This window comes from Lampetra planeri, chromosome 24, assembly GCF_965212315.1.
Source record: "Lampetra planeri chromosome 24, kcLamPlan1.2.h2, whole genome shotgun sequence".
NCBI classification, from domain to species: domain Eukaryota; kingdom Metazoa; phylum Chordata; class Hyperoartia; order Petromyzontiformes; family Petromyzontidae; genus Lampetra; species Lampetra planeri.
Window position 1 is genome coordinate 3,416,261 of NC_136130.1, and position 23,357 is coordinate 3,439,617.

Below are 23,357 nucleotides of genomic sequence, written 5' to 3' on the forward strand. Positions count from 1 at the left end.
ACAAGCCAACGCCCAGCGTGACGCGGCTGATGATGCTGAAGACATCGCCGAGCCCCGCCCATCACCTCCCGTCCAGTGGCGCATGCGGCGACAAGAGGTGAGGCTTATTTTCGACCAACGATTTTTCGCGTTTTTGGATTGTCGAGTAAAAAAAACGCTAATCGGTAGAGTGATCGATTAGCTAAACAATCAGAGAGACCAGCTATAACAGGCTTAGTTGAGGGTTTTTGTAATCGTTACTCTATTGTTAAATCCTACAGTTCAGTGGCAGTTGATTTTTATCGCATACAAAGCAGGCACGGGTGCGTGACGTATCTATACGCGCATTCATACCCTCGCAAGGATAATCTATAACGAATGAAGCCCGTGAATGGAGTGAGTTTCGGCGCTCCGGGGCGCAACGACTGGCGCTGTTAAGTCAGACTCGCTGCGTTCTGTTGGCGAATGTTGAATGCTTCCAGCTTGTTGGCACCTCGCCACCGTCGCGGAGCGAGCGCGCGCGCGCGCGATCATTCACGTTGTGACCGCGTTCCTATCGCGCGAATTAGGGTTAAAGCGGCGGCAAGCGGCGAGTAGTCTCACTCGCGACGTCGCGCGTTCATTTATCCCTTTAATGTGAAACATTCCCAACGTGTTGAGTGGGTTTCGTTCGAGCCAGTTTAAATTATTATTATTTGGTGGCGCAATTACGATACCGCGTCGGTGTTTTTTTCTTTCTGGTACGTGCTTCTCCAGTTTCGCCTGCCTTCACGTCTGAAATGGTGACAGCGGAGAAGAATCCACCCATTTTTCGAGAAACATCGGACGTAAAAAAAAAAGCTGAACGCGTTTGTGCAGTGCGCGAGAACACCGCGCCATCGGTCGCTAACGTAACGGCGGCACAGCGGTTCGTGCACTGCACTAGAGATTTTGTTTTTTATTTAAAAATGTGGAAAAACAAATTTCAGTGGAAAAGTTTTTGGGACAATTTCTGATCGTTTACGCGGTGTTCGTTTACATCAAAGTGACGTCACTCGACGCCACGCGTTATGGCAGAAAACAGTGGACAGGACATGATACTGGTAGGAACCTCCTGGTTACACCAGCCCACAGGGGATTATTGTGTCCGTCCGTGCTTCGTGCATTCAAAAATGGGAGGGGTAGGGCTGGGTGGGGAGGAGAGGGTGGGGAGGGGCTGGGTGGGGAGGGTGGGGCTGGGTGGGGGGTGGGAGGGGTGGGGCTGGGTGGGCAGGGGCTGGTCACCCCGTGGTGCCCTTATAAAACTCAACGTTTAACCTACTCACGCCGGCTTGTGCCCACCCTCACAGTTGGGCATATTTGCGGAATACACCACGCCGCCGTTGACCCTGGCCATTGACCGAGCAACCCAACGTTCCTACCAGCTCCCTCCGCAGGAATGTGTTATCAGAGCCGCCTCCCTCCCGATTTAAATCAATTGGAAAGACAAAGATAATTTCAGATCATCTGAACATTTACACCCGTGCTTGATTCTCAAATGGATCCAAATATCTGGAGCACATTCCTATGCCCCGCTGTGGACCTGGCGACCAAAGTTCGATTTAGACTATTTGGTTGCTTTACATTTCTACATGATAAGCCACTTCGTTGAGCTCTCATTTGTGGGCCAGGTCGCTTCTGAAAAAGAGTTCGACAGCTCAGTGGGATTTTTCCTGGTAAAATATTTTAGTTTAGTTTAGATACCTGGCCATGGCTAACATCAGTGGCGAGTGATATCTGAAGTAGTTCGGCGATCCCTCCCTCCTTCACCAACCCCCACTGACCAGCGTGGTGAAGTATGGCCAAAACAACACCCATGACCAACACCACCGTCATAATTTAATATTTCGTGGGCTCTTCGCATCTTGCAGTCCTTGTAAAAATCTGAACGACTGCCCATCTATAAACACAACAACAGATTACGAAACAAATACGCGTGCAAATAAAGAACAGCATCTTCTTAGGTTTTTTCGGTAAAGTCACGTAGAAAGTAAAATAAAATAAAAACAAAAATCACGACGTTTCGGAGGCAACACAAGTCTCCGTCATCAGGTGGGACCGTCACAGCCAGATTAGCTGTATCAAGTGAGGCAATGATTCAAGATGTAATCCCTTAAAAGCGAGTTGAGGGGGGAGGGAGAGGGAGGGGGGAGCTCATCAGACTATGGTAGCCAATGAAAGGAACGTATCGGGAGGGAGGGGGGGGCGAGGCCAAAAGGGTGGGCGATAGACGTGGAAGCGCTTGTGCGCAAGCGGCCAATTACTGCACACGCCAACACAATGGAGCGATTGTGCGCAAGCGGCCAGCCACTGCACCCGCCAACACAATGGGCAGAGAGGAGGAGGGGAGGTCTAATACACATGATAGACAAAAGAACGAAAATGATGATGGGTACAAACTTAGGGGGAGCTCATCAGACTATGGTAGCCAATGAATGGAACGTATCGAGAGGGAGGGGGGGGCGGGGGGGGGGGCGAGGCCAAAAGGGTGGGCGACGGACGTGGAAGCGCTTGTGCGCAAGCGGCCAATTACTGCACACGCCAACACAATGGAGAGAGAGGGGGAGGGGGGGTCTGATACACATGATAGACAAAAGAACGAAAATGCCCATTCTTAATTTTAGAACTTTCGTGACTGCAGGAATTATTATTTGTTTCTTTCGGTTAAGTCACGTCTAAAGATAAAATAATAAATTAAATTAAATAATAGAATACGACGTTTCGATTGCAACACAAGCAATCATCATCAGGTATAATGAAATAGCGACATAAAATCTAACCAGAAAACTATAGACAGACATATTAGCAGACAGATATCACCAAGATACATAGCGAGAGCAACACAGGTAACAGAGAGGGGTGATCGTCTCTGTGTGGTGGCCTTAAATAGACAGAGGGGGGGGCGGAGGCAGAGAGAGGGAGGAGGGTTAGAGAAAAAATTAGCATATCAATGAGTGGTCAACAGACGTGGTGCTGCGAATGCGATGGCACGGCAAGCAAGCCTGAAAATCAGGAGAAGGACACACTAAAATTAAATAACCTAGTAAAATATCGAAATGTAATGTAATACAACACAGAGGGTCGGTCAACACACAATTAACGCATAGCCTGGTTGATTACGCATTTCAAAGATTGCTAAGTTAGAATTTAAGTGTGAACAATCTAAAGAGAGGACACAGGCAGAGAAAACAAGTCGCCAGAGAGAGAGAAAAAAGATAAGCTTAAAACTTCCCCGTAGAAGTGGTTCAATCTTAATTTTAGAACTTTCGTGACTGCAGGAATTATTATTTGTTTCTTTCGGTTAAGTCACGTCTAAAGATAAAATAATAAATTAAATTAAATAATAGAATACGACGTTTCGATTGCAACACAAGCAATCATCAGGTATAATGAAATAGCGACATAAAATCTAACCAGAAAACTATAGACAGACATATTAGCAGACAGATATCACCAAGATACATAGCGAGAGCAACACAGGTAACAGAGAGGGGTGATCGTCTCTGTGTGGTGGCCTTAAATAGACAGAGGGGGGGGGCGGAGGCAGAGAGAGGGAGGAGGGTTAGAGAAAAAATTAGCATATCAATGAGTGGTCAACAGACGTGGTGCTGCGAATGCGATGGCACGGCAAGCAAGCCTGAAAATGCCCATGTTTATACCAATGCTGGCTGAACAATGAAGAGAGTACTGTTAAAATAACTGGGGATGTTAACACTCGGTAAAGTACAGTAAAATAGTGCCTGTCAGATAAGATGGTCCAAAAAATTTGTGATTACGTCTTTTTTGCGTGGTTGATAACATCTTTCCAATGATTACTAAGTTTGTACCCATCATCACGGTTGAAATTATGTCTGTGTTTGTATATTTGTATGGCTTCGTGTACAAACCTTTGATGGTAGCCGGGAGGTTTGCAGAGAACCTTGGTCTCGGAAAAGACAATTTCAAGAACAGCAAGAACAGCATAACTACATGCACGTTCAACATCTGTCCGCTTTCTGCATGTAGTGCACACCAGTCTCTGTTGGTAGCCAAGTTAACAAAGCGAGCCTTGAGTCGAAATCTTGAATTGATCCGGTGCGGCGAGGGGAAGCCTTCGTCCATTTGAGCGGATTTAAAAGAGAAAGAGCTGAAATGTGTCTGTGTTTACTTGAAATGGCAATCGCGTACTCGCCAACAAAGAGCGGGAGTTGTTGAAGCGAGCGCAGCTGCGTTATGGGGCAACATTATTTTTGAAAGTGCGCGATGGCTTTCAGTTGAGAATCGCGAGCTACTCACAATTATAGCCATCTAGGACGGAACGGAGTCTCGATGGTGAATTCCCCCCCTCCACCCTTTATTTTTTGTAAGTTTTTAAACTGCATCGCGTATTGCCAATCTGCATGCAGAGTTCTCCACCTTTAAGCTGCGAAAAGCCGTTTCTCGGTGCCTTGTGGGTGAAGAATGAAGATGGAAAATTTTCAAATCATCTTCAGAAGCTTCGCTAATTTGTACTTTTATTACTTGGGAACGTTCTAAGAGACATTTAAGGACGTCGGATGGTATTACCGCGTGTTCTGCGTGGCAACAACCCCACAGACAGGGGGACGGTGCCTGTCTGTTTGTGTGTGGCTCAGTCGACCCGTGGCACCTGGGTCTGCCCCGTGACCTCCTGCCAGCGGGCGTTCGACACTTCACGTGGACTCAAGGTGCACATAGCCTGGCACACGCGTCGTGGTGACGTCACCGCCACTTCGTGGCGAATGGCGGTTGTTGTTGTTGTTGTGGCTTGAGCCTCGTTGGCAAGATGATGGCTACACCCGGGAGCCGAAGTAACGAGGAAAAGGCGCAGCTCCGAAACTGAGTTGCTCACGTGACTGCTGGCGGACATGCTCCCCACTCGAGGCGGCTTTAGAGAAAGCCCGTCTACGTTGAGTAGTGCGTGTTGTCTTGCTGTTGTCTGGGACTGTTTATGTTGGTTTGCTGCCTTGCCCAAGCTGCAGCAGATACTCATTTAAGGCTGAGTTGACCTAGGAGTTTCCCAGGACACATTCAGATGTTCACCACTGATGTCATGTCCGTGAGAGGGAATTGGACGCGTGTTGACTTTATTTCGCACCGTACGTAGCCAACCGTGCCAATCGGAGGTGCAAATTGAACTTGGGTTGCCAGTTTTTGTCACACAAGTGTCGAAAACTCGGCAGGAGTTAATACACTTTTGCAATTTGCACTTATCTACTTTATTTGTATTTGCGTATTTATTTGAGTGACTTTCTTCCCTTCCCTACGCTTCACAGCTCATCAGATTTCTCCTCCAGTTTAAATAAAGATTCTCATTCTAGTTCTGATCCTGGTTAGTTGAGTACCGGACTTTTGATTCTTATTCTAGTTCTGGTCCTGGTTAGTTGAGTACCGGACTTTAACATGTCAGGAAATTGTACCAATGGATCCTGGATTGCTGCAAGTTCAGCATGCTAACCATTGCACACAACTTTAAAGTATGTTTTATTTTATTTTACCAGGTATGGCCCACTGAGCTAGATAGAAAAATCCACGAAACCACGGTGAGAGAAAACACGCAAACTCCAAATATAAAGCAGCAGGCGTCAGGGTTGGGATCGAACCAACGACCTCCTGTATACCAGGCGAGGTAGTTAACATCTCCTAGCCACCGTGATGATGATGATGAGATAGAGACACGCAGACTCCAAATATACAGCAGCAGGCGTCAGGGTTGGGATCGAACCCACGACCTCCTGTATACCAGGCGAGGTAGTCAACATCTGTGAACAATGGGCAGATCAACCCTGATGTGGCTGGGAAGGTTCACAATGGCTGTCGGAGAGAGCTGTCCTAGCAATGAGCTGGCGCCTCTTGACTTGGCGGCACAGCCATTGAGCGTCGAGGCAGGTGGCGTCTCGATGCTCAATCGGGCAACAGAGTGGTGCTGGCCTTCGGTGAGAGCCCCTGAGGCAGTGAAATATACATTCCCCGTTCACATGGCGTGGGCCAATCTCACCACCAATGTGTTTGAAAGCGCCTCAAGCTGTTGTGCTTTTGAAACTGAAAGTCAACGCATCTTGGGACGTATACATCCAGCAATTAGTAAAAATTTACACCGACTTTTTACAGACACTTGAAGGTCACCGATCTCTTAAAGGCCCCAACCTCTCTCGCCTGGGCTTTGAGGCGACACTGAGCCTAGCTCCGTGCCTCAGAGTCACGGTCATTAATGTCCGTGAAGTGTTGTGCGCGTGATTAATCGCTTTGTTATTACTATAGTTACAACGCAAGATTGTGATAAGCTGTGGGCGACTTGGGGAGGTCTTCATCCAGCCGCGGATGGACCATGTCTGAGGATGATGATGATGATGATGTGATCCTATGTGTCGTGAATGAGTGATTCGAGCAGCAGGACGTTGAGTTCTCCAGGCAGGGATGAAAGCCTCGGATCGATGTTGAGCGACCAAGTGCACCGAACATGAGGGACCATGGCATGGAAACAGAGTTCAACAAGGCCACTCATTGCTCTCTGTGAGGACATTAACTTTTCCATTGCCTATCATATGTCATCATCATTGGCCATGGTGTATGCACTGCTGGATGAAGATTTTCTCAATCCATCGCACGGCCTTGCGATGGTACAACGATCCACCTAGCTCCGTACGCGAGCTGATTTAGTCACTCCATCTCCGAGGCGAACGTTTTCGTGGGTGCACTCGTCTCGACCACCACCAGCTCGCGTCCCTTCCCACGGCGTGTTCCGCCCCCAAGGCCGCTTCACCTCCCCAGCGGTTACTACGATGTCTCTAACTTGTACTGGTAGGAACCACCTGGTTCCACCAGCCCACAGGGGATTATTGTGTCCGTCCGTCCGTCGTGAATCAAAAAATGGATGGGGAGGGGCTGGGTGGGGAGGGGAGGGTGCGGAGGGGCTGGGTGGGGAGGTTGGGGAGGGGCTGGGTGGGGAGGGTGGGGATGGGTGGGGGGTGGGGCTGGGTGGGGAGGGGCTGGTCACCCCGTGGTGCCCTTATAAAACTCAACGTTTAACCTACTCACGCCGGCTTGTGCCGCCCTCACAGTCGGGCATATTTGCGGAATACACCACGCCGCCGTTGACCCTGGCCATTGACCGAGCAACCCAACGTTCCTACCAGCTCCCTCCGCAGGAATGTGTTCTGTGTTCTCTCATCCATCTGTCCCACTTTTTGTATTACAATGTACGTATAACTTCTTTCGAACCGTACATAGCCAACCGGGCTAATTGGAGGCGCGTGCGAAGGACAACAACGCGAACCGCGAGCTTCTCCACACTTCTCTGCACACTTTTTATTCACATTTTCTTTGCCAGGGTCCTCTACTTTCTGATCCGTACAGCATAGCAGTAATGGTGCACAGTTGCTAAATAGCAGGTAATGTTTACCGCGTGAAGCAAATGCTAATCTGCAGCTGTATACTCCAGCATTTAACGCTCGATATTTAAAAATCTATTAGCGACGTGACGGTTGTCGTTTTTACTTGTATTTATTTAAATACGCAGAAAACGTTGCATAACTTAACAAACGACCTTCAGAGGGCTCTCGTGAAAAATGGTAATCACGTAAAATCACAATTATGGAACCGTACCCAGGCACGTCTTTAATACTGCATAGCTGCCTAATGCATCATTAGGCGCAAGAGCCTACGCTTGAGATGATGTTAAAATCATTTTTTCATAAGCAGCGATATTGATTAAATTGCAGACACAATAGCAGTTATGGATCTCCCTTTAGCTTTTTCTAAATAGCATTTTCTCCACAGTACGCTTCAGTTAAGTGCACTGCACCACCGAATGAACTGTCCTTTACTGCATTAATACAATAAAAAAATAATAAATGGAGGCACGGAATCACTGCATCGGAAGGCTTTTCGACCGCCCACCCCCACCCCCTCTCCCCCCCGGTAGGCTTTGTAGCGATTTCAATGCTGAGATCTTTTTACTTCATTCACCCCAAAATACATTTCCTACGCGGCAGGGTAAAAAAAAAATAGGATACATATATCCTAACTTGACCTTCGGAGCCTGCACTTGAATCCTGATTGATGGTGGCTTTGGAGATATCTTATTCTTTTTCTGGGAATTGTATTGACTCGTTTTACCTTATCAGTCCTGCCTCCCACCAAGGCTAATGTGCCCGCCGATCCACCAAGCTTTCGAGTTAGAGTTATCCTTCTCAGGGCAAGCAAGCAAGCAAGGAATAAGAAGAGAATAGAAAAAATCACCCTTCGTCGTGAGAAACGACGTCCAGATTGGAATCTCCACCACCTCAGCGTGGAGCAGCAGCGGCAGCAGCGGCAGCCCGGGATGGAGGAAGGCCTTTGAAAGAGGAGATGGCGAACAAAAACTTTTCCAGCGATGATCGTGAACCAACTCGGGGGTTCCGGGGGGGGGGGGGGGGCGTGGTGGGGGGGGAGGAATAACGCGCAGAAACAATAAATACGGAGCCAATGTCAGACAGCTGAGATAACGTCGCTTTCCGATTAGCACGGTTTGGCCACGTACGGTGCGAAAGGAGTTCAACAAACGTACGCACGTAACGGCAAGGTGACACGGACATTTTTGACAAACTTATAGCTGGGCGGTGGTGGCTATGCACGCGGCTGCCGGTATCCCAGCACTGTGGAGGTGGCAGCCAGGGTTGGTGGGTCACCGAACACACGCAGATGATGTTGTGAAATTCTCTTCCCGTGGGCCTCCAGGAAGTGCCATACCCTGGCTCGTGAGGAGAATGCGGTACGGCAAAATGTGGACTCCACCTGTTCTGTGTGAGGGATAGAGTGTTTCCCCCTCGCACGCGTGCGTTTCCTCTGGCTTCTCCCCCACGTGTAAGCGCCCATTCATTGGCTGATAACACCTCCGTAGATAGAGGACTTCAGAGCTTGGGCAATTATGGGCAACCGGCTCACCGCCGCGTGGCTGCTGCCTTCCCGCTTGCTCGTCTGTGTTTCCCCGTCGGCGCCTTTGACGACTCGTCGCGCTCTCTCTCCGTGCGAGAGCGACGAGCGAGCACACGGAGTGTGGCGCGTTGCAACCGAGAACGATTTTGGCGCGACGCTGCCGAGAAGACGCCAAAGGAGATGATCACGTGGGAGCGGGCGACGCAACGGGCGGAAATACGCTTCGGTCAGAACGTCAATGAAGCGGACGGCAAATCGGGGGGAGGCTCGAGGCGTAACAAGATACAGGCGAATGTATGTAACGTGCGTATGTCGAATTTCTTTCGCACCGTACGTAGCCAGCCGTGCTAATCGAATTCGCTGTGCAGCGGTCGTGAGATGGCGACACATTGGCAAAAGGCAAACACGATTGCACTGCAGAAGAAAGGCGGGAGAATTACAATGCAACTCTGCACCTCCGATTATAGCACGGTCCGGCTATGTACGGTGCGAAAGAAGTTCAGCGCACGCATGCACGTACAAGAAACATGATATTGTACGTAAGGATCGATCTGCTGAGTGTACTAGGCAAAATATTTGTCAAAATCCTGCTGAACACGACGAAAGGCAAAGTGGACGTAACCCTGAGAAGCAATCGCTGTGGATTTAAAGTCGGCAGGGGGTGCAGTGATACATATATAAATATGTTCCAAACGAGACAGATCAGATAAATAAGCGAGAATATGGAGAGGACATACGTTCGAGTGATTTATCGGTGTTTTTTTTCGTCCACAAGTGGGAGAGGGGCGCTTGGAAACTACCCCGGCGATGAGGAAATTAGCAGCAAGATGGTTAAAATTACAGTAATTTACAATGCTGGCTAATGTGAGAATCGAGCGGGAGGAATTTTAATTCATGATTAGTGTAAATTAGGTGCAAATGTAATGCTAATTTCGGACGTAGACTCACAGAATCACCGTAACTGTACGAACGAAACATGTCGTAAAAACGAAAAGGTGAGAATTAAAATGAGAGGCAAAAAGTAGACGATGCGGAGAGAGGGTTTTCGGAACCGAATCGCGATGCTGGATAACGACGGCCGATCGGCGACATCCGCACTCTCCGACGGTCTCCAGAGGGGCTCTCGAGGGCTTCTTCGAGTGGAGGACCCTTCCACCACCACCAGTGGTGGCTAGGAGATGTTCACCACCTCGCCTGGTTTGCAGCAGATCGGGGGGTTCCTCACCCTGCGGCGTGCTGTGTATTTGGAGTTTCCGCTGAGTCTCTCCCCCATGGTCGTGTGGATTTTTTTTCCGGGTCCTCCGGTTTTCCGTCCACATTTAGAAACACGCGGTTTAGAGTATTTGGCTGCTATAACTTTCCACGTGATAAGCTACTTCGTTGAGCGATCATTTGTGGCCAGGCAGCTTCTGAAAAACAGCCGCATAGCTCAGTGAGCCTTACTTGGTAAGGGGGCGTCCATAAATGACGTCACGCGATTTTGGCCGATTTTTGACCCCCCCCCCTCCCCCCCCTCGTCACACGGCGTCACAAAAAGTCAGACCCCCCCCCCTCAAATATGACGTCACAAAGCTCTGCCCCCCCCCCCAAAACCATATTTCCATTTTGAAAATAAAACATGCTTCAAATCACTTTAAACTATTGTAATTGTAGTGCGAATTTAATGTGGCGCTGCACTCTGATGTTGTAGGAGAAAACACGTATTTAAAAGGAGGCGTTGTAAAGCTGAAATTTAGCATAAAATTCACTTGAAAATATTCAACGTCTAACTAAAACTGCAGGTGTTCAGAATATTATATTGAAATTATCTTATAATTATAAAATATTTAAAGTAATTATAACTATAACAAAAATACTTGAAACTTTGTAGTAGCACTAAGCAAAATGGAGAGTACAATTATAACAATCACATATTCATTCGACAGAATGAAAAGCCCTGGTAGAATCATTAAAATAAAAATGTTTAATAACAATCTTATTTTTTTACAAAATGTATGCTTCTCCATTCTCCGATGGAGAAGCAAAATGCTCCTTCATGGAATAAATAAAGGGTGACCTTAGTAAATTTAAATAATGAAATAGTTAATAATGAAAATTTATCAAAATGAGTGTTGTTATAACAATTCTATTGTTTATATTTATTTAAAGTTGCTCATTTTGATTTGACGTCACATTTCTCAAACCCCCCCTCGTCACACAACGTCACAAATGTCTGACCCCCTTCCCCATCCTAGGGGTGTGACGTCATTTATGGACGGCCCCTAATTTTTTTGTTTTGTTTAGAGTGAGTCTCATCCGCAACAGTCTTTGCTTCACCAAACCACACTGGCGCGCTTGGTCTAAGGGTCAGGGATTAACAGTTCTTATTTATTTTACGATGTTTTAAACAGTTTTCATTATAAAGTCCACTGAGCTACGAGCCTTTTTTCAGAGGCGACCTGGCCACACATGATCGGTCATCGAAGTGGCTCATTCCATCACGTGTGGGAATTTAGAGTCGCAGCTGAATCATCTGAACACGAGTTGTTTCTACATGTGGAGAGGAAACACCGAAGGATCCCGAGAGAGAGAAAGAGAGAGAACAAGCAAACTACAACTATACAAGGCATCAAATTTAGATTTAAAGCTTTCGTGACTGCAGGGATTCATATTCTTGGATCTTTCGGTAAAGTCACGTAGAAGGGAAATAATAAAATAATAAAAATAAAACATAATACAATTCTCACGACGTTTCGGCTACAGGACGGCTGCTTGTGTTGTGGCCGAAACGTGAGAATTGTATTATGTTTAATTTGTATTATTTCCCTTCTACGTGACTTTACCGAAAGATCCAAGAATATATACAAGGCATCGTCAGGGTTGCGATCCAATCCGCGACCTTCGGCGTACCAGGCAGGGAAGATAACATCTCCCTTGTCATCTGCCTTGTCATCTGCCTTGTCATCTCCCTTGTCATCTCCCTTGTAATCTCCCTTGTCATCTCCCTTCTCATCTGCCTTCTCATCTGCCTTCTCATCTGCCTTGTCATCTCCCTTCTCATCTGCCTTCTCATCTGCCTTCTCATCTGCCTTGTCATCTCCTTTCTCATCTGCCTTCTCATCTCCCTTGTCATCTGCCTTGTCATCTCCCTTGTAATCTCCCTTGTCATCTCCCTTCTCATCTGCCTTCTCATCTGCCTTCTCATCTGCCTTGTCATCTCCCTTGTCATCTGCCTTCTCATCTCCCTTGTCATCTGCCTTGTCATTTCCCTTCTCATCTGCCTTGTCATCTCCCTTGTCATCTGCCTTGTCATCTCCCTTCTCATCTGCCTTGTCATCTCCCTTCTCATCTGCCTTCTCATCTCCCTTGTCATCTGCCTTGTCATCTCCCTTGTCATCTGCCTTGTCATCTCCCTTCTCATATCCCTTGTCATCTGCCTTCTGATCTGCCTTGTCACCCGAGATACGTTCGGGATTAGTGTTCAGGTTAGGGCTTTAATAGGCGCTCGCCGATAGCACGTGCGTCAGCGATTTACGTTCTCACTCTTTGTTGTTTCTCTCTCTCTGTGCTCTCCTCCTTCTCCGGCACCCTCGTGCTCACCTTCTGAAGCGCTCGCTCGTCACCGTGACGTGCGCGATGACCACCACCACCACCACGTGACTTTTCTTTCGTGTTGTGCGTGATGCTTTTAGCGCCACAGCGCGTGGATTTGCAGCGTTTATTTTCATTTGTTTGCTGGTGACTTTGTGTGTTTCATATCGAAATCGCCCCCAGTGCTGTTGCTGCTGGCGGCAATAAAAGTTGTTTAAAAGTCAAAAGTCTTCTTACGCTCAATCACGTCTTGGCTCTTTGTATCTTCCCCCCCCTTCCACATTAAACAGTCACCTTCGCTCACTAGTTTCCGCTCTGCACTCAGAACTCACTTGTTTTCCCAAGCTCACCCCACGAGCCCTAATCCCCCCCCCCCCTCATAACCACCACCTCTTCACATTCTCATTATACGGCTTTCACTCATTCCCCATTCATTCAATCCATTGAGTCATCATTTACTGTCGTCAGTTTCGCTGTCCCCGAATTGACTCATCGTAGATTTGCCCCCCTCCCCCCCATTGCTTCCTCGTCTATTGCATTCACCTGATCTCCACCATTACGTTCACATGTACCACAGTTAATTCCCTGTAAAGCGCCTTGGTTAAGGCACTATATAAATCCCTTTAAGATAAAGATGAGATTCATGAGGCTCAAGGCGCCGCTGTGGCCTGCAGATGGTCGTAAGGGAGCAGGCAGAGTGCACATTAAGAATGCAAATAACTTTCGAGCCTAATGACTCAGAAATGAAATGCCCCGAAGTAAAATTTCCAGAGCTCCATGAACTTTTTGCCTGATCATGGGAAAAAAGGAGAGTTTCATGCGATAATCTAAACTGTGGATTATTAGTTTTGTATGTATGCATTTTTAACTTCTTTTGCACCGTACTAATCAGAGCATTCCCGAAAGTAAATTGCAAGTAAAAAAAAATTGTATCAATAATGAAGCTTCAATTGTTGTGTCAGACAGCCTGTGGGTTACCCAATAGATCGGCTGTCTCCATCAGAGCAATGTGGAGACAATGTGAACTGTGACATTAATCAATAACGAAATGGGTCTTCAGAATCCGAATGTTGGTGTACTTCAGTTTAATTTTATTTTAAATATGGTTGTCATTGTTCTCAAGCTGAGCAGGTTGAGTCTGGATAGTGTTTGGATGGGTGACTACTTTGCATCACGGGGGTTATAGGCCACAGGAGGACTGGATTGTGAGTGGCCGACATGCAGCGACATCCGTTGTTATGTCTTCTGCATTCGCCAACCTTTGCTGAACCAGCATGGTGAAGTATGGTCGAACAACCCCCACCATTCACGGGGCGTACGGAGGTTGTCATCCAGCAGCGGAGTAACTGGCCTTTAAATCAAATCGTCATGTTCTTCTGAAATATGATTTTGACGTCTTGTGTGTAGGGGTCCTGTGTTGGTAATTTGTCAAATGCCTCGCCTGATATTTACAGCAGTTCGTGGATTCAATCCCGACCCTGATGCATGTATATTTAGAGTTTGCATGTTCTCTCTGTTGTCGTGTGGATTTTCTCCGGCTCCCCCTGGTTTTTCCCTCCACATTTAAAATTAACATGCGTTAAGAGTATTCGGCCGCTATACATTTCCACGTGATAAGCCAGTTCTTTGAGCTGTCATTTGTGGCCAGGTCGCTTCTTAAAAAGAGCTACATAGCTCAGTGCGCCTTACCCGGTAAATAGTTGAGTAAATAGCAGTAACTGCACAGCACTGGAGAGACAAAGGCGGCCAGGCGTGGTGCTGGCCACACCGCTGCCTTATGTGCCGCGCCTGCTCTTATAGGTGCTGGCTAACCGCACGAGCCCCAACAGTCTATGCGGTCTACATGGGGGGGGGGGGGGGGGCGGGGGATCTTTGTAATTGCATGTGTGTATAAATAACAATGTCATTTATTTTTTCGAATGAAACAAATAAGAGAAATAGCTTCAGAAGCCTGGAGCCAGACTTTCTCTCGTATCCGCTGTCCATTAAAAAAAAACCACGGCGTGTTTTTTTCGTATGAATTCAGGTAATTTCAGTGTGCAGTCATCAGAGCTGAGAGGGTGGTGGGGGGGGGCGGCCGCGGGGGGGGGGGAAGGAAAAGCCATTAGTCGGAGCAAGCATCACTTTGCGAACATTTAATGGGGGTCAGGCCCTGAAACAGGAAACATAAAATAAAGTGTGTGTGGCGTCGTAATTACTAACGCTGCACCACTGCCATCATCACCGCCGTGCCCGCTGGCAACTTCTTATGATGAGATGGCTGTCGCTGGATTTCCGGCTCCGAGGATTTTCCTCCTGTGGCCTGGCGGTTAGCGCCTTGCACCGTTCGTAGCAGAGGTTCCCAGTTCGTATTTGGCAGCCCCCCCCCCTTCCCGGTTAATAACTACCTCGCCTGGTATACAGGAGGTCGTGGGTTCGATCCTGACCTTGACATTTATATATTTGTAGTTTGCATGTTCTCTGGGTCCTCCGGTTTTTCTCTCCTCATTTAGGATCAACGTGCGTTGAGAGTGTTTGGCTGCTATTACTTTGCACGTGATAAACCACTTTGTTGAGCGATCATTCGTGGCCAGGTCGCTTGTGAAAAAGAGCTGTATAGCTCAGTGGGCCTTACCTGGTAAAATAAAACTAGTTCTTAGGTTGGTGAATCGCATAATTGTCGCCAATCTCCCTTCCCGTGAAAGAGATCTTCACGGCTCATCGGATTCCTCCAGTCCCAACTAAAGACTCTGATTCTGATACAGATTCTGAGGCGGCGCCTTACGCTGACTCACAAGAAGGCCGTCCAGCAAGTGTAGTACGAATCTCCATCTATTCCATCTGGATGGGATAGAGCGTCCCCCCTTGCACACGTGGAATTCTTTCTCCGGGTTTCTCCCTCCCACGCGTAAACACCCGTTAATTGGCCGGTAACACCTTGACATATAGAGGACTGCCGAGCTTGGAGCGGGGCGGGGGGGTGTAGATGGGGCGGGGTGTGAATTCGGTGACTTCCCCACTCATCTGTGGCTCGTCCTCGCGCCTATGAGTCGTCCTCTCTCTTCGAGAGCGATGAGCGAACGCTGCGTGACGGTGCGTTGCAAGTTGACCTTATTATTATTATTATTCGTGAAGTTTCCAGGGCAAAGGGCATTCTAATTATGGTTAAAATGAAAGTCAAAGTGGTCTCCCAGCTCAAACAAGCTCTACTCTCCATTAACCGCATTGAACCAACACAGTGGAAATTCCACATTCCCATGGCAGGGACCGACTGTCAATTTAACAGGCGCTGAATTTTAATCGGCGATAATATTTATACATGTTGCCGTAACATCTGCCAGTGCATCTTTAAAAGAAAAATAAATTTGGTTTTTGGGGGAAAAAATACGAATTTGCTTGTGTTACTGTGGTTATTGAAGAGCTATGTTTGACACATATTTCATAATTGTGTGCTGATGACATCCAAAAAAGCGATATGGGACAATGTTAGGACTGATTTTGTGCCATAACACTGTCTCGAAATATGTTTCATGGTGCCGTGGGTGGTGTTTGAACACGGCTGATAAAGTGACATCAATTAAATACGCTATTACTATCGTGCAGAATACACGCGCTTTACCCGGTGCAGCCATAACAACATCTTAACAACACCCGCCGGAGGGGTTTGCAGGTTCAGATCGTGGTTGGGGGTCGAGTTCGCCTATCACCATCATCATCATCTCCTTTTCACGGTTTACAAAATCAGTAAGCTTGTAAATAGACTGAAAAAAGAGACGTGGCAATGTGAAATTATAAACCACAGTTTCTCCTGGCTCCACATTGAGATGAGTGCTGGCTGGCGAAATGGATGCAATTGGGAGGAGCACCGAATGCAACAACCTTGAACAAATATCATGGATAGAACTAACCTGGAAGGAAGGTCATCATCATCGACATCTTTGAGAAAGTGCACGGCTCATAGAGATATGCACTAACATTGCCAATAGACTAACATTGCTCATATACTAACATTGCCCATACACGAATACATTAATAGACTAACATTGCCCATAGACTAACATTGCCCATTCTCTAACATTGCCCATATACTAACATTGCTCATACACGAACCTTGCCCATATACTAACATTGCCCATAGATTAACATTGCCCTTACACTAACATCGCACATACACTAATACTGCCTATAGACTCACAAGTTGAGTACATTTCAAGGATAGAGCCCAAAGAAAAGAAGGCGATAATGCTGAAGTCTTGGAGAAAGGACACGGCTCACAGACAGACAGACAGAGAGAGAGAGAGCTGCCCAACGCAGTCTGGTGGAAATGTTTCAATTCGTGAAAGAACTCGATTCTCAACGAGGAATTGGGGGTTATTCCTCTCATGCTTGGCTACGCATTCGGGAACTCAAAGGTCTATTGTAAGCGAATGATTTTGGTGATGCTGCGTTGGCAATGGTGGAACAGGAACAACACATTGCGTCAATAACACTTACACATAATAGGGTGACGTTTTAGGAAATGGTCCTTTTTCAAAGCAATTAAACCAAATGTTTAATGGTTCAAAACGTCGCCTATTATATATTTTTGTCCTTTTAAGGCCACAGTGTTATTGACAAACGTGCTGAGTTATAATACCTACGTGTGTAAGTTAGAACGCCAGACGACGAAAATTTAAGTGGGAATGAATTAACTGCTGCTGCTGCTGCTGCCTGTGTTAAATTTGCGAAGGTCGCAGTGGTTTGCAGTGTGGTCTCCAGTTCACAATTCGCTCTCTCCCCCTGACAGTGTCCACGGCGCTTTGGTCAGGGTCTCCATAGCCACATTCCGTGCATCCTCTGATGTTACACTTGTGATTGTGGTGGCCGAATCTGGCATCCTGTTGCCATGCGGACGCGATTGAGTCCGATTGTGGAGTCACGGGCTCCATTGTTTTTGGGAGAGGTCATCACCAGGTGGTTAAATATTCCAAAATCAAAATTCCTTGACGAAAGCTATTTTGAGAATTGCCGAGATGTTCATGCATAAATACATGGTTATGCACTTTCCCTGCCGATTGTAATTAACACAGACGGATTTTATGATCATCATTATCAATCATCAGTCGTAACCCTCAACAGCGCACCTCGTCATCAACTCAAAGTCCCGATCTCCCTGCTGGGATTGCGCTGCTGTTTCTGCTGCTGCTGTCACCATCCTGGTATCTCACCCAGATCCGGAAGAACGCGAGCGAACAGGGTGTAATAATGCACGGTGTTCAGAATAAACACCTCGTTCGAGACCCAACCAATCATCGCACCTTCCTGGCTCTGACAATCCTCCTCCTCCAAGACACTGGTGGTGCATCAAAACATCAACAGGCCGATGCGCACATCCCCTTAATGAATGGAAATTACAGACACAAGCCACAGTGGTGTGATTGTAGCCGTGCAACGTAAACTATGGACCATGTAGTAAATAATATTCTTGGGTCTTTTGGTAAAGTAACGTAGATAGGTTCAAAAAATAACAAAACATTTTATTTTTTGTAATTTTCTTTGAACCTATCTACGTGACTTTACCAAAAGACCCAAGAATATGAATTCCTGCAGTCACGAAAGCTTTAAGTCACGTGGTAAAGCACTGTGGTCTGCACTCCTTCAGCGGAGGAGGAACAGCTTAACAAGTCTCCCGTGAAGCCCTCTCGTTGTGGCTAGCAGACCTCGACATTGGCATTTAGCTCGTTAATATATTGACATACTCAAGAATAGAATAGAATCAATCACGATCATACTTCTTTTTAAATAACCATTTATTTTGGAAGTCAGTAGCAGTCGTTAGTAAGAGACTCATCCCAACGTTGAAAAGTGGAATTTTTACATCTGGCTTAGGGGCGTATTACTTTATAATTTTCTGCAAAGTGGTAAAAATATGAATAACTCGAGATGGATGATGGGCTTCACTTAGCCCTGACCAGGATTTGAACTCACGACCTCTCAAGCTGTGGAGTTGAGCGTTTTGCTAACCGTCCCAACAAATGAACCTTGTCCCTGGATTGGCTCTCCATGACTCCCCTCTAATGATCTTTACTCAACCGTGATTTCAAACTCCCAATATCCCATGAGATTTTGTGTAATTTACAAGGGCTCTTGGCACGTTAATGGGTGACACTGGCAAACGTAGGCATGTACAGTATTTGTAAAAAAAGTAATTTCTATTAATCTTTGTCATGACGGAAAAATATATATATATAAATATATGATTTGAAACATTTGTAATCATTCAGTTTATGCTTTAATGGCTGAATCCATTTGGGGCAAAACTTTTGTTTTTCAGCTAATATTTTATGATGGTTTAAATATTATTTCACAAACAAATGTTACTTTATTACTCAAAATTTGTAAATGTTGCTGGCGGAAGTTGTCCATAAAAGCATGTGGCTGGGATTGAAATAACGATGGTGTCGTTTCTCCACTTCAAAGTCTTACATGTGCCGTGAGTCATTCAGAGACACTATTTAGGAGGCAACAACGTTTATTCTACACTTTAAGCAACACCGTTAAACACAGGACTAAATACACCTAACTCTCACTCTTGTTACACATAGGACCACAATACACCTATTTCTCTCACATACGGGATAACTCTAATCGGGTCAGAGCAGCCAACATGCTGCCTGACCCACGATGTCGAAGACGTAGACGGAGACGTAGCACTTGGGTTCCACTTCAGCTGCAGATAGCCCCGATATATGATTGGAGCTTCCCTTTTAATCTCCTCGGCGCGGCCTGGCTCTACCCTCGGCCGCGCCTACCTCTGGAATATTCCCGATGGTTCCAGGCTACCTTACACCTGTTCCCTCTCTGGCTCTGCCCTTAACCACGCCCCCTTCGGGAACTTTCCAGACGTTTCTCAGCTACTATTTCCGTGTCCCCTTGTTCACCTTTGGCCCACATTCTCCACCCCGGCCCATCATGTGCTTAACCCGGTGCCGGGGTGACTCGTCCCCACATGCCCCCTACTGCCAGCCGCCCCCATCACAATACCCCAGTGACCGACTCTTTGGCGATTACCTGCGTCGCTGGTGGAGGCTGCTATCCCCTACTCTGCCGGTAGGACTCATCTGGCTTCCTTCTGCTAGCACCCAGTACCATGGCACTTGGTGCTATGCCCTGTCGTGATCCATTTAACATCATTACATCACCCCCCCCCCCCCCTTATAAAACTCAGCCGTCCCGGCTGACCCCTATACCTTGCACAGCGGAATGAACCTCCGGAACACATCACGAAAAAAATTCGAAGCCCCTACCTTGCAAGTCAATAGTAACCACAACAACTGGAAGATCTCCTGCAATCCACAGCGACACACCAATTCGAAAGACCACCTTGCAACGAACAGCAACAACAATATGAACCCCCCCCCCCCTCGCGAGCCAACAACCAGAACAAACAACAACACACACAAAAAATTCCGGCGCACCGTAATCACCCACCCACGGACTATGTACAATACGCCGCGGCCCAACCCAGGAAGGACCCAGTTCCACCAGCAAACGCAGCCCGGCACATGGCTGTGGCCTTTTGCCAGGCGGTGTCGAAATAAATATGATAACCGGGGTGGTCATTTAAACCTCACAGTTTTGGAAGGGTTCTCGTCGCCGGGCTCCCAGGCAGGACAAGGGCAGGTTTGCCGGGCGCCTCGGGGACGACTTGAAGTTGGCCTAATGGGCACGGCCCCTCCCGGACAGAAGAAGGGAGAGGACTGGAAGCGGATGTCGGCCGCTCCCTCCCCGTTGGATGGCTTTATGACGGCGTGACGCTCAGCTCCACGGTCATCAAGTGCTGGATTCCTGTGGGCGGAGGAACAGAAATCCACTGAGGCACAAACCTCGGTGGTTGCACGCCCGGGCTCGTCGGGCACATCAAACACCCGGCCTCAGGGCAGTGGGGATGAAAAATCTGGCCAAGGCGGAAAATGGCTTTCATTCGCGACGGGTGCACATACCAACGTCTGCGACTGACCTGAATCTGAACGCATTGGGGCCTCTTGACCTCCATCACCTCGACCGGGCCTTGCCACGGTCTATGTAACTTATGGGATGTGCCCAAGGGCACCTGAGGGCAGTGCAGCCAAGCCCTCTCGCCGACGTTCCACTGCTTCCCTGACTCCCGGAGCCCCGCCAGTTTTTCGTTGGACGCTTGCCATTTAGACGAATTCAGACAGGACACCTCCCGTGCCTTAGTCAAACGTCTAAGTGTGAGGCGCATAAGTTCTGGAAAAGCTATTTTTTTAGTAGATCAGTCAATATTCATCAAAAATAACTGGGAGAACCCGGTGGAGGCATGAGGGGGCATTCTATAGGCCACGAGGATGCCCGGAATGTGTAAATCCCAGTCGGACTGTGCCTCCTTGACCTGCTGGCACAACATGGCCATGAGAGTCCTATGCAGTCGTTCCACCATCCCATCAGTCTAGGGGTGGTAGGGTGAAGTCCGAATTTTCCGAGTACTCAATAGGTCACACATCCTTCAACAACTTGGAAGAAAAATTACGGCCTTGGTCCGTTAGGAGACGTTTCGGGGCCCCCTTGTCCAAGACATACCAATTAATGAAAGCGTCGGTAGTGGACACAGCTGATTGATCCTGCAGGGGCCATGCAACAGCCCACCGTGACAGGTATTCTACTCCTACGAGCAGAAATGTATTTCCCCTCGGCATGGTGGGAAACGGGCCAAGGATGTCGAGAGCGACAAACTCGTTTATGCGCGACACCCCACGCACCGTGACACGATTAGAACCTTCTTCTTGGTTCTTTCGGTAAAGTCACGTACGTGATTTTACTGAAAGAACCAAGAAGATGAATCCCTGCAGTCACGAAAGCTTTAAAACGATTAGAACCATCGATGCTCGAACCGGACACGGTTTGTGATGGAGATGTCTGAGGTGACTGTGTAGGCCAGGTGTGTGATGCGCCGCGAATCGCCTTTGGGCTTGGAGGAGCGGAGGTTGACTGGGTTGGAGAACGATGGAGGCATGACGAGCTGTCCCGGCTCGGCACAGCATATTTTGGAGACGTGGCCAGGCAGGCCACACTTGAAGAAGGTGATGGGCGCCTTCCACGGGGAAGAGACGACCTTCCCCTGCAGTCTCTGCTCCTGCCGCCATCCCACGTCGGTCCTCGCCCGCTGACTCCCCACCAGCGATGCACAGACTGGAGGGGACTCCTTTTCCTCCGGCTTTTTGATGTCTCCCGGCGGTCCAGCGCACGCGGTCACTCCGACTCGCCGCCGTAAATTACAGTGCGCCTGGATACAGCGCGCTACCCTAAGAGATGTTAGGTTGTCATCTTCTGTGGCGGGCAAAAAAACGTCCATGTCTCATGCCAACGCCAACAGTCATTCCAGAACCAAAGAGTCCAACCCCGCCTGATCCATTTTAGGGTACTCTGCTTGGCCCAGCAACATCAGTGCGCTGCGGAAGGCAAGGGGCGTCTCGGCCTCCCCCCGTCTCCACGTGGCGAAATTCTGTCGCACGATGGATGACGGGTCAAAAATAGATGCCATTTACGTGCACGCCATTGCCAACGTCATCCTCTCCAATGGGGGAATCGCATAAAAAGCAGCTAAGGCGTCATCATCCAACGTTGAAGGCAGCGCACGCAGCGCCTCAGCGTCAGTCTATCCAGCTAGTTCACACGTTGCAGAAAATCTTATTTGAAAGGCTGTCCAATCGCCCCCAGAGGCAGCGAACTCCCTTACGAAGGGCGGCCTCTTCCCCAGAGTGGGCACCTCCAAGCGCGAAGTCGGCGGCACGTCAAATTTAGCGGGAGCGGTTTTCCGCCCCGCCGACAAAATACAGATTCGTCAAGTGGGCAATGTGCAGCAAACCAGTATTTTGCAAAATACTGGTAGCAAAATATTTACGACGTTTCGCTGCAGATTACAACCAATCAGCGTCGACCACGTGTATGGCAATATATTCAGGTTATATGCTAATGTCGATGCCTTCTCGCGAGGAGAGGGCTTCGGGAGAGAGTTTGTGTAGTTCTGCTATTCGTCCCCTGAAGGAGCGCGACTACACTGGTTTACTACGCAGTCCATAGTTTTGGTTGCATGGCCACAATCGCACCTCTGTGGCTCGTCTCTAATTTATAATTATTAAGGCGATGCACGCATCGGCATGTTGATGTTGACGCGGTTGAGGGGTTGACCAGTGCCTTCGAGAAGAAGAAGGAGGAATGTCAAAGCCAAGTAGGTGAGATGCTGTTTGGTGTTTGAACGCGGCGTTTTTTCTGGACATCCGACGTTGTTCCACTCGGTTTGCCAGCGATCTTCCAGATCTGGGTGAGATCCCCAGGATGTTGACAGCAACAGCATCGGCAGCGCGATCCTAGAAGGGGGATTGGCTCTCGAGTCGACAGCAAGGAATACTGTTGAAGTTGTGGTTGATGGGAAGATTGTCAGTGACATGAAGACATGTAGACTTTAATAATCATAATAATTCACAACCCTTTTGGATGAAGGCCTCCCTAGGCCGTGTTGATTATGAGGATTGTTCGACCATACTTCAGCACCCTGGGCAGTGTGGGTTGATAAAGGGGGTGTCCAGAACCAGTTCAAACATCATCACCGATGAGAGCGGAAGATGCTGGAAATTTTATGGAAAAACAGGGTAAGTAACTTTGAAGTCAAGATTATAATGTGGCAGGAAAACAAGTGAATGTGATGGGGAAGAAGAGGTTTACGATGGATGGGCACGTGTGCCGGGTGGAGGAGGGCGGGAGAAGGGGGCTTTGCAGTGGCACCCAGAGGTTGGCGAGCAACGGGAAGACCTCAGGGCAGATGGTGGTGGTGAAGAGACCTTAAGAGGAGTTATTGGAAGTCGGTGTTGACTTTCAGCAATGGTGGGGTCGGCTAGCCG

The 23,357-nt window shown here is 48.0% G+C and overlaps 1 protein-coding gene across 1 annotated transcript in view; it reads left to right on the forward strand.

Annotated features, from left to right (window-relative positions):
• The window catches only part of AGBL4 (AGBL carboxypeptidase 4), a 430,370-nt gene that overhangs the window by 69,566 nt on the left and 337,447 nt on the right, over positions 1–23,357 (forward strand). The gene's annotated exons all lie outside the window — the stretch shown is intronic.